Below are 12,177 nucleotides of genomic sequence, written 5' to 3'. Positions count from 1 at the left end.
TGAGGTGATGCTATGTTAGACACTTTATGAAGGCAGCTCAGAGGAATGACTTCAGGAATGCAGCTGAGGCCCTTACACATTGTATTAGATATATGGCTGTATAGTATATCTGAAGGGTCAATTCAGATCACAAGGCAGCCCAGATACCTAATCAGTTGCGTGTGTGTGTACAGTATGCATGTGTGTCTGTGTGCAGGTGTGTATCTTTGTATGCAGTTTGTGTGTGCGCACGCTTTAACAACATAAAGGCTATTAATCATTAATCACACTGGTCATCATGCCCATCGAACCTTGCTTCCTGTTCTCTCACTTTCTTCTTCCGCTCTTTCCACAGGACCATTGTGTAATCCTGCAGCTCTGTGCCAGATGGTGACGTGGACTTGTCCGTTTGAGTTCTCCCATTGAGCCGGCCGGTCACCGGTAATCAACCCAAACACTGCCAAACCCTGTCTGTCTGTCGAAGAGCACTTAGAGTCACACCACACCCACAGCAATCAGTGCACACCACTGTCGCTACTGCTGGTAGTTGTTGTTGTTGTTGTTGTTGGTGGTGTTGCTGTTGGCCAGTGCATGAATCAGTAAACAAAGTGTTGGAGAGATAAAGTGGATGGACAGGAAAGCCAACCCCACCCCCCCACCCCCCACCCCTCCCTCCTCCCACCCCTCCCTCCTCCCACCCCTCCCTCCTCTTCCCCGTTGTCCCCTCAGAGAGAGAGAGGAAGAGAGGCCCTTGGGCTTCTTTAATTGGCTCCCGGAGGAGGCTGTTATTTATGTATTCAGTTGCGCTCAGCTTTGCCCCTTCCTGCTCCATTCCTCTTTTTGAGCAGGACACTCGGTTTCCCCGGCAACCAGGGCTCCAATCGCCCGGCCAGCTGCAGATTAGTTCAGCAGTGGGGGGTTTGGGGTGGGGAGGGGTGGGGAGTGGGGGGGGGATTGAGGGTGGTGGTGGGGGGGGGGGGGGTGATGATGGAAAAGGAGAGGGAGGAGAGAGAGAAGGAGGGAGGAAGGAGAGGGGGGGTCATGAGAGAAGGAGGGGTGGGAAAAGTTTGAGAAGGGGAGAGAGAGAGAGAGAGAGAGGGAGAAGGAGCGAGCGTCATTGAAAGAAAGGAGTCAGAGTGAGTGAGTGTGTGTTTTGGGAGAGAAAGAGAGGGAGAGCCGAGAGTGGAGAAAGAGCTGTAAACATTTTAGCCTGTAGGCTGGAGGAGAAACAGGAGGAGGGATTGCCCTAACTTTGTGTCTTTTTCAAACTTTTTTTTTTTTTGCACTTGGAACTGGTTTTTTTTCCCTCTCTCTTTCTCTCTCTCTCTCACTCTCTTTCAGTGTGTGTGTGTGTGTGTGTGTGTGTGGGAGGTACAGGCAGGGGCTATGCGAAGTGAGAGAAGTCGGAGGCAGGGGTAGGGGAGCACAAACGGTGGAAGAGAAAGAGGGGAAAAAGGCAAATTGCTCTGAAGGAAGGAAGCCATGCGAGTGGATGCTGTCTTCTCCAGGGTCAGATTACGCAAAATGAGAAACTACTCCAAGAGCACTTCAACAGGGCTCACCCAGCTGAGAAAGGTAAAGTGAAGAATGAAGAGTGTTTTTCATGTGTGTGTGTGTGTGTGTGAGAGAGTGTGTGCTTGTACCTCGGGTCTATCTTATACTTTTGAGTACTGTGTCATTAATACATTTCTCTGAAACAGAGACAATATGTTTTTAGTAGAAATTGTGATTTTTGCGGTTTATATTTGACTCATGGTCCTTTTGATCCATCTTCATGTGCATCTGTTTAGCTTACTCATATTCTGTGCACAACCAAGAGTGTAGCCTACATGCTTGTGTGTGATCTTCAGTGTGTGAGCATGCATGCCAGTATGTGTGTGTGTGGTTGTTTAAAGACATACGGATGGCAGATCTTAGCATGCGGTTTTGTCTGTGTTTATTTGAGCAGTATTTAATTCTGTACTGCTTTGGCTCCAGTTAAAGTGCGCCTAAGTGTTGCTCAAGTAGCCTGTCTGCACCAAGTCCATTACTGCTGGCCACAAGAGACTTGTCTGTACCTCACTCTATCTATCTACATGCACTCAAATGCACATGTACACGCACACACACACACACACACACACACACACGCACCAACTCGATGGATGTCAGCTCTCATCTTCCCATTAAATGGGAACAAAGAGTGTGGAGATGATGTGGTGATCATTTGGATAATAGTCAGAGTGCACGCTAAAACCGTCACATTCCAGACCGGCTTCTTGAGGGGAGAGAGAGAGAGAGAGAGAGAGAGAGCAAGAGAGAGAGAGGAGAGAGCGGAGAGGATAAGTGGATAAGTGAGGTGAGCATTCTTCACCGCGAACAAAGGCACCTCTTCATCCAGAGCCCCAGTGCCTGTATTGTTGTGGGGAGGCAGGCAGGGGTGGAAACTTCCCCAGGGAGGGCAGAGGAGTTCAGCTCCAGGTGTCTTTCACTGCTGACCCTTGTATCTCCAAGCACACAGCTTTTCAGTGATCAGGAAAAACACCTTGTTTTCAGATTGATGACCGTGCATTATTGCAATTGTGCAGTTGGTTAGGTTACATGGTCCCTATGGGTCATGGAACTTATATACATACACCTACACATGTATGTATGTATGTTTGGAGATTAAGTTCTCATGCATCAACAGCGCTTTAATGGCACAGAGATGAATAGGCTGATAACTATACTCAGTTCATGAAAGCTTTTACATTTGCTGTTCTATACATCCGGTGTCTGGTGGGTCTTTCCCAGGAAAATCCTCTGGCGCACAGGAAGTGATATGTTTTACGATTCCAGCAGCAGCAGTAGCGGTTTGTTTTAAATAGGAAGAACTGGGTAGTTAGCATGAGCAGCGATAGCCGCCATGGCTGAACTGACACAGAAAACAGCGTTACCTATACAAATTTAAACTTTATCAACATAAAATCCAAGGAACAAGATGTCACACTACTGGATACTGTTTGATTACCAAGATTACCATCTCTGGGAAGTGCAGTGCAAAATCACCACAGCGATGACTGCACAAAGATGTCACCATTATGAAAAAATTGTGACTGTCGTGGATTACCGTTTGAATTAAAATTGCCGTATGGTGTTGATATGTTCCTAGGGGATAAAAGGGATTCCAATTCTGATCCTTTACTGACACAGAAAAATAGTCTGAGGGATATCCGAGGATGATACACACATCTGTGTGTGAATCAAAATGACCATAATGACTTAATAAGAGATAAATGATTCTCTGTTCCATGTCACGCCATAACAACAACAACAACAACAACAACAAGAATTCCTGTGCAGCAGGAATCTCTACTACTTCCAATAAGCACTGAACTTTAAGAGATAGTTACCAATCAACCAACATAATCCATTTCAATGGCCGCCTCAGTCCTCTCAATGCAGCTAGTTTGGCAATCATTTACCCCTTATACAAGACAGTTTCTATGGAACACACAACATTGGAATACCACATACAGAATGCTGCAGAGAAAACCCCAACTTTTATTGAATTTAATATATTACTTGAGTTTAATAGCAGCTTGTTTTTGGGGTTGTTATGACATTCTGTACTACCTTTAAATTAAATTCAAGTTTCATATCAGCATAAACAAACTGGCGCTGGGTTCAGCAAATCAATAGGAATTTTACCAAACACAAATCAACATTCCTCTGCTGTCTGTCCTCTTTCTCTTTACTAGACTGGGTAAGGTTGAGAGTTTATTGAATTGAGACTGGCCGACTCTCTGGGGCTGTGGAGAGAAGGTTTATAGAGTTTGAGATAAAGAGACAGGGACTGTCTGTCTGCAAGTCAGCAAGGTTGTAATAAGAGGGCTGCAATCTTGTAAAGAGGCTCTGGTGTGGAGCCAGTGTGTGTGTGTGTGTGTCACTATCACACACATAACGGTCTGTCTGATTGGGTGAGTTGTTTACATTCTCTGGGTAAGGGGCAGAGGCTAACTGTCTACATGGCTGCCGTGCCAAACAAGGCTCCATGTTCCGGAAAAGTGTGTATTTGTGTCCTTATATCACCATCACTCAAGATATTCACACTCTCAATGCCTCAATCTTCCTCTGCAGTGACTCATTTTACTCTCAGACATACACTCACGCACACACAAACACTCATTCTCAGGGCATTCTCTCTCATTGCCAGTCTTCCTCTGTAACAGTGATTCATTTTCTTCCTCCCTCCCTCCCTCCCTCTCTCACTCACTCTCTCACACTCACACACACACACACACACCAAAATATTGACACAATTGGGACATTCTCTCTCAATGCCGATCTATCTTTCTCACTCTCATTGACTATTTTTTTCTTGCATACACACACACACACACACACACACACACTGAAATCACAGCAAATGAAAGAGCACACAAAGTCTTGAATCTCAGCAGAGGTTAAGAGAATGCTTTCTCAATATGCACACTGTAAACTTTTGAGAGGAAAAAAAAAAAGTTCTGAAAACTCAAACGCCAGATGTTTAGTGTCGTGACAACTCTGTCAACTCTCACAACTGAATCAGCTTGTTTTCTTGGAAGCATATTGAATTGGATAAATGGGTCTTGATGATTGGTATGAGTCACAAGAAGTCATCCAGGAAAAGAGGATTTAGCTTCAAATTGACACCAAGGGATCCATTTACAGGAAAGTTAAAGTGTCCTGTTGAGAATTCTATTACAGTAAATGCCTTTGTGCATACAGTACATACACAACATGTATGTGTGTATGTATGTACTGTATGTATGTGTGTGTGTGTGTGTGTGTGTGTGTGTGTTTTGGGCACTTTAAATCTGTGTGGAGTCTCTGTGTGTGTGTATGTGTGTGTGTGTGTGTGTGTGTGTGTGTTGCTGTTGTCATGTGAAAACCCCGTAACCTCCCTGATTTTCATGTTTTAACTTCAACTGAAGGATTACACCGTCCTCTATGGGTTGAGAAAATTGTGCGCCCCTTGGGCTATTGAAATCCTTCCAAACCCCATTGGATAAACTCAAAAATGTATGTCTGTCATGCTGAAAACAAGTCTGTTTTTCTTAGTTCCTGAAAAAAAGAAGATACAAGGTTTGCACCCGACAGTGACAATATGTTTCTGTGCTTATGTATGTGTGGCTCTGTGTGCTTGTGTGGTTTTTTATGCGTCTGTGCCTTCTTGCATGGTGTGTGTGTGTGTATATACACATGCAAGTGTGTTTGTGTGTGTGTGTGTGTGCGTCTGTGCATGCGTGTGTGTTGGTGGATGCAGTCGCTGACATCTGTCCTCTCCATTCTTTTCTGCTTAGAAAAGTGACAGCAGGGCTTTAGGAGGTTACAGGCTTTCCACCCCCCTCTTACAGGAACTGGCTTTTGACAGGCGCTCCGCAGGGCGCCCTGTGACTTAAGGACCCCACCGGGCCTTCTCCTGCCGTCGCCGAGCTGCTGTTGTTGCCACGGGGACACGCTCTGAAAGAATGCGTCCTGTGGTGATGGTGAAGGAATTCCTCCTGCCTAGAAGATATGGTGGGGGGGGGGGGGTTATTGTCTGTAAAGTTGGTAGAGGGCCATGGTTTTAGTCATTATCAAAGACACCCCTAACCCCCTCCTTGTGAGACACACACACACACATACACACACACACACACACACACACACACATATACAGATGCATGGATAATGCATACCAGCTCAGACACCCCTAACCGCTCCTTGTCACAGTCACACACACACGTACATGGATGCATGGATAATGCATACCATCACACTGGATATTGAACCCATTTATTCAACGGGTAGAGGCCATGGTTTTAGTATCAAAGGACCCTTAACCCCCTCCTTGTGAGTCTCTCTCTCTCTCTTTCTCGCTTGCAAGCTGTTGCTATGTCTGGCAGGTTAGGTCTGCTGAGTGTCTCAGCGCTCTGAGCTTTATTAAAAAGAAATCTGACCGTGGCTATGGGGGAAACGGGTGCTGCGATTCTAATTAGGACATGTAACAGGACATGACAGACTGAATCCCTATCCCGCTGCGTTGTTTACACAGGCCACAGTACAGTATCTCTATCATGGTCCGGCCTGAGGAGTGGGGAAAAGACAGAATCAGCTATGACTAGAGGATGTTAGATGTGGGCTGGTAGATCCAAGGCTAACCAATAGTGATGAAGATCATCCAAAACCTCTGTGTTGCCAGCTTAATGTGGCCTTGCAGCTTGTGCCCACTAGCAGTGTGTGGTGGCGACACACACACACACACACACACTAGAACACACACAAACACATGGATGCATACTCACAAATACACACATGCACATGAACATATATTTGCCACTTGTTACACAGCACCACCATGGTTAGGGAACTTGAGCGCTGGGCAGGCTGCAGTCTGGAAAGGAATGTGTCCATCTGGCAACCTGGTTCAGAGGGTAACTTTAATGTGGCTATACCGCTCACTGAATTAGGTTCGGGTTGCCATGTTCTGATGAGCATTCCAAGCAAAATGGGGAAAAGGTTACAGCATGTTTTGCTACTTTTGTTGTGTGTAGTCAGTGTGTGATTTTTGAGATGGAAAAACTTAAAGACCAGTAACCATCAACGCATTTAGATACTTCCAGAAGCTGAACTGCATACTATTTCTTCTCCTTAATCCACAGTCCTCAATCATGGTTTTAAGCGTTCCATTTCTCCCAGCGACGACTTAGAATGAGAAGAATGTTGTTTACCTGTCAATTAGAGATCCACTCTGTAATGAGAATTAAAACAATGTCTGGAAGTTCATCCAAGTGTAACAACTTAATGAGTAGATACTCCAGACACACTGCAGACACCCGGGAGCTTTGATCATACCAAATCATATCTAAACACTGTCTTGTTAAGTGCTAGAGCTGGGAAAGTAGTAGTTGTGTCTTTGTCTGTCTCCACTGTGATGATGGCTACAATACTCTTACCCTTTATTATAATATAGTCTCAATCCATATCTGCTGAGTCCTGGTGTCCGCTGCTACATCATCCAACTCAGCAATGTCAAAACAGCTAGTTTGGATAGGGATAGGATGAGTGGATGTTTCACTCCAAAACACTATGTATCAATTTTTGCATAAATATTTGTTACTTCACGTTTATTGCTCAATATTTCTAATGTACAGTACATCCTCTAAAAATTAACTATTTTATAAACAAATATCTCAACATACCCAATAATCTTAATGCTATATATCTTTTCACACCATTGATAATTTTGTAATAGATGGTATCACATTTTTACCTCACTGTACCGTGAAACCCCTGTAAGAGAACTAGTGGATACCGTACTTGGTGGCATCTTGGCCTAGTGGTTAGCCTGTCCTATAATGCAGATTTGATCCCCACAACAGCCATGTATCCTGTCTGAGAGACACTTAAGCACTACCTGCTCACTCATTTTCCCTCAAGCCCCTCTGGATGTTGTGATTTAGTCTCAGCTAAATGCCTAAAATGCAAAATTTTAAACTTATTTGCCATGTGCTGAGTACAATTGGTGAAGTTCCTGAGGAGATGACGATGGCACATCTCATCTAGATAGGTTTAGTTTGGCTTGTTTCAGCGGTGCTAAACACTCCTCTCCATTTCAGTCAGTTTTTTTGTCCACTGGCGGTCTTGGCCGAGGCTCACAGTTGTCGGTCACGGGGTGTGTGGAGGTCAGAAGCTTCAGCTCTGACTCTGCTCGGCTCGACTCTGGAGTTTACACTCCGGAAGAGCACTTTCCCAAGCTGTCGCCTTGCTCGGCTCCCCTGGGAATCGGCGGGGGGATTTATAAAAATCTGTTGCTGCACAGGCGTGCAGGGGAGCAGGGATGGGATGGGGGAGATCTGGTGGGAATTCTCAGCCGGAACCCTCGAAATATGAGGGGGGAAAACAGGAAGAAGGAGAGCAGAGGATTTTGGCAGTGGAGCTCAGCTCGGAGACTGCGGCTTGGAGGAGAAATTGGATCTGGGGCCCAGAGAATAATGTTAGTGTGTTGAAGAAGCCAGGTTATTGTTGAAAGGATCTGTAGGTCCGCTCGCTGTGGAGCCTGTTGTAGAGAGGAAAGGTTTTATCATTAAGGCTACCATGCTAAAAAAACAAATCCCACATTGTGTGTCAACACAATGCAATCTCAGATGGCTGGAAATACTGTCCACTGTAGGGAGTCTTTTTTCATTTCTGTGAATGGGTGAGCCAGTTATCATGGTGTATTGTATGACACTTCCTCACAGGTCTGTAGGATCAAGCCCCTTCGGGTGTTGTTTACAGCAGGCAGGCATTGTCTCGGGCTTAAGACATGCCATGTCTTTCTCCTTTTGCTACTGTGTTTGAGGACATGGTGAAACAGAATACTGCTGTGGTTGCAGACATAAAGTGTGTGTGTGTGTGTGTGTGCATGTGTGAATGCGTGTGCGTGTCTCTCTGGATCAGCTGTCATATTACCTGTGGCTGCATATAGCCTCTCTCACCCTTTGAAATGTGTCACTGCCTGCCAAACAGCAAGCTCATTGCCAGGAACACTTCCATGGCTGCTTTTATTTGGCAAGCTATCCTGTTAATGGCCTTACTTACTCTGTCAGTGGTGATTTATGCTAGTTTCAACCACACTGTTCCAACCACAGGTGCATCTACACCAAAGCCTTATATCTTACCACACTTTTTTTTTTTAAATTGTTACTGTTCAGGAGATATACTGCTGGTGTTACCGAAGGTGTGTGCTGGATTGTCTTCGGAAGGATAGGAATTAGAGTTGTGAAAAGTTGAGGGATAGTTTTGTAGAAGTAGGAACAAGGAACAGGGCTGGACTGCCTAAAGTCCTTTATTTAAGCTTTAGCTCCGATTCAACTGCTGAATCCTTCGAGGTTGGCCAAAGTTGGAGTGGTGTTTCAGCTGTAACTATCCTGAATGTGGATTTTTGGATTTGACAGAGGCTGTGTTGGATGGGGTTATGTAGGCCAAAGAGAGAGCTGTGTAAAAGCAGGCCCTGGGATGAGCTGGCATGGGCCCTGGTCAGGGGAGCCAGCAGGGTAATTGGGAGCAGATTGGGATGAGTCAGGAGCCATACTGATGTGAGTTTTCTGTCAGTACGGAGGAGGGGTTCACATGCCTGCTCCGCCCCTGCGAGGAGACGTAATATGACACCAGCTCCCAGATATGGGGGGGATAGAGAGATTTGTTTGCTCTGCCTCCACGACAGATTCATCCCCCTGCTCTCCTCCACTGTCCAGTCCAGTCCTGTCCTGTTCTTCTCCTCAGTGGAGGTATCTCTCTTCTCTTCTCTTCTCTTCTCTTCTCTTCTCTTCTCTCTCTCTCCTCTCCTCTCCTCTCCTCTTCTCTTCTCTTCTCTTCTCTTCTCTTCTCTTCTCTTCTCTTCTCTTCACTTTGTGGGGCTAGTTAAGGCCTCTTTGTATTTCTTGGCAATAAGTAAAACCCAGTGTTGAGAAAGAAGAATCCATCTATAATCCAATTTTCCACCAGGTCAATCCAGCTCTGAAAAAAAATCCCCTGCCCTTAAAAGCACCCACAAGTCTTTTTCAATTAGCAACTTTATTTTCACCTTTTATCAGGCTGGCGGTGTCAGTAGCTTCCTCTCCAAACTTCTATTTAGGGGGTGCTTATCGCGTTGGAAGTCTTTAGTGCATCGTTAGCCTGTTGTTAGCCACACCATTTGCAGAGTCAGTGGGATGTGGAATGGGAGCCACAAACTCCAAAGGGAAGGGAAGCCTTCCCTATTAAAAGCCTGTGGTTAAACAGCAATGGGACGGTCGTTTGTAATCCCTGACAGGTGGAGCGAGTGAAAGAGAGACACTGGGGAAGCTTTTGCTGAGTTTGTCCGGAGTTTCCTTCATTTTCTGACATTTTGACCTTGTGGTGGTCAAAGCTGTCCCATTCATCAACAAGAGATTTCCGCGTTCTTATAACAAGTTAATTAGTGAGCAAGAAAACTTGCAAAACTGCATAAGTCTGACTTGAGGAGACACAGGAAGTCAATCCTTCACCCACTTCCTGGAAGTCACACCACACTTCCCGTCTGTCTGTGTGTCCCTCAACAAACAATAGGGCAAACAAGAAAATAACTGTTTATTTCACGGTGCTTGCCTAGAACAGAAGCGGCCTCTTAAATGCTGGAGCAGTTAGTCCCTTGGTCATGCCCCTGCACCATAATTACATCGACAGTGGTTTTCTCTGTGGACCCAATTATAATTAAGGTTTGTTTATACATTTTCTGAGGTAATATTTTGGCCCATTCCATACAGCTCCCAGTGGGATAGACTGTAGACACCCAGGCCTTGGGAGGACTTTCAGCTGTATACACAAGCCACAATAACAAGAAATGCTATACATGGGGTGTTAGAAATATGACAATGGATACTGGTTATATTCGCTATATTTAGAATGGATTGATAAGAAAAAAAACATGCAGGGAGAAATTGATTGTTTGTGGTATCCCCCTCAGTTCCTGTCTGGTTCTGTGGCTAACCCGGTTTCAATGCTGTCTCACGTTCATCCTTTCACTAACAATGGAGGGAGAGGGAGGAGAGGCGGAGGGGCAACAGCAACAGCACAACAGGGGGACGACCAATGGGGTTGGACAGGACACTGGGCAGCGGGATGGCCTGTGTGTGTGTGTGTGTGTGTGTGCGTGCACCTTATGTCCCTATGGGCCAACTGATAGGGATGTTTACTACTGTGCATCGTACAAAAAAATACAGAGAGATCCCTGCGGCCTGTGGATGGATATAGAAGGGAAAGATAAGGAAAGCAAGTTTACAGAAAAGTAATGTGCGCAATGGAATGGGAAAACAGCGATAAAGAGATGAAGATGGGAGAGAGAGGTAAACATGGCATGCAGGAGAAATGGATAAATTAAAAGATTGTGAGAGGATCCAGGCCTGTAACACACGCACACACACACACATACACGCACACACACTGTCTGTCACTCACATGTGTGGGCAGACACACACATGCACACACAAACACACGCACGCACGCACACAGTCATAGTTGGCCTGTTTGGCTCATGTCCAAGGCCCTGCTATGAAATCAGCTTGGGAAAGCAGCAGGGGCCCTGAACAGGACAGAGAGAGAGAGAGAGAGAGAGAGAGACTGCCGAGCCCAGATAAAATTCCATTGTTTATTTGCCCGCCCCCTCCTTTCCTCCTCCTCTCCATCCATCCCTTCCACATATCCTTCACCTCTACCAGCCCATTGCCCCCTTCCTTCTCTCTCCCTCCTCAGGAACCAGGCAAATCCCTGTCAAAACCTACTGGGTCAAGTCAGCACGTCAGTCAGTGAAATCCCCATATCGCTTCACCAAATACTCTGTGTCAGATCTGGCAACCCTGTAGGCCCGGAAACAAATTGGCTGTACATGAATAACCCCCGTTCCAGACTTCTGGAAAGCGAGACGTGGTACAGTTGAGCGTGAAAGAGAAGGAGAGGCTAAGGATTAAAAACCAACCCCCCCTCCCTCCCCATCCTTCACTCCCTCCTCCAAGGCGCCCATCATATTTTTCTCCCTGCAGCTCCAAGAGTGATTGGGAATGAAAGAGAGAGAAAGAAAGCGAGAGAGAGAGAGAGGGAGAGAAGGGGGGAAAAAAGCAGCCAAGTTTGCCATTCCAGAGAGAGCTGGCTAAATGTGTAGTGGTGCGTTAAATTGATTGCAGGCGAGGCTTTGGCACATGCTAAAGTGAACCACATCTTGTGGGGGATAGGGTCCTCAACTCTGCCCGGGTGCAGAAAGAGAGAGAAAAAAAAAAAAGGAAAGGATCTTTTTTCCCTTGCACTAAACTATTCACATTGTGAGCTCTCATATTCTCTCTTTGCTCTTGTTTTACTTATAAACTTCATGCACAGGCTTGACAAGCGGTTTAGAAGCTGCTACTTTTGGGTCTGTCCCTCTTTGGTGTAACTCCATGTCCTGATAGCTGTGAAATGTAGCGTGTGCTGCGAGCGGCTTGTCCTTTTTAGGTATGTGGAAATGACAGAGATAGAGAGAGAGAGAGAGAGAGAAAGAGAGCAGTTTGAGGAAGAAAAAGTGAGGGATGATGATGATGTCATGGTGTGTTGGTTGTTCCTGCAGGGCTGGACAGAGGGATGGAGGGACAGAGGGACAGAGCAGGGGATGGAGGGGAGGATGAAATCTTTATGAGAAGCAGCTGTTGGGAGAGGCGGGCAGGCCTCCGGAGCACCGGCAGCAGC

At 45.9% G+C, this 12,177-nt stretch overlaps 1 protein-coding gene across 1 annotated transcript in view; it reads left to right on the top strand.

Moving 5' to 3' along the window:
- Positions 1 to 1,127: 1,127 nt before the first annotated feature.
- The window catches only part of LOC139657005 (DENN domain-containing protein 2A), a 36,440-nt gene continuing 25,390 nt past the window's right edge, over positions 1,128 to 12,177 (top strand). The window contains exon 1 of the mRNA XM_071534692.1: positions 1,128 to 1,554. The gene's annotated coding sequence lies outside the window, so the exon portion shown is untranslated. The remainder of the gene's footprint in view (positions 1,555 to 12,177) is intronic.

The sequence above is a fragment of the Centroberyx affinis genome, unplaced genomic scaffold (assembly GCF_046629955.1).
Source record: "Centroberyx affinis isolate AG114_WGS23_722 - 3 ecotype Tasmania unplaced genomic scaffold, CSIRO-AGI_Caff_v1 ptg002607l_1, whole genome shotgun sequence".
NCBI lineage: Eukaryota > Metazoa > Chordata > Actinopteri > Beryciformes > Berycidae > Centroberyx > Centroberyx affinis.
This window is presented reverse-complemented; position numbering and strand designations above follow the sequence as displayed.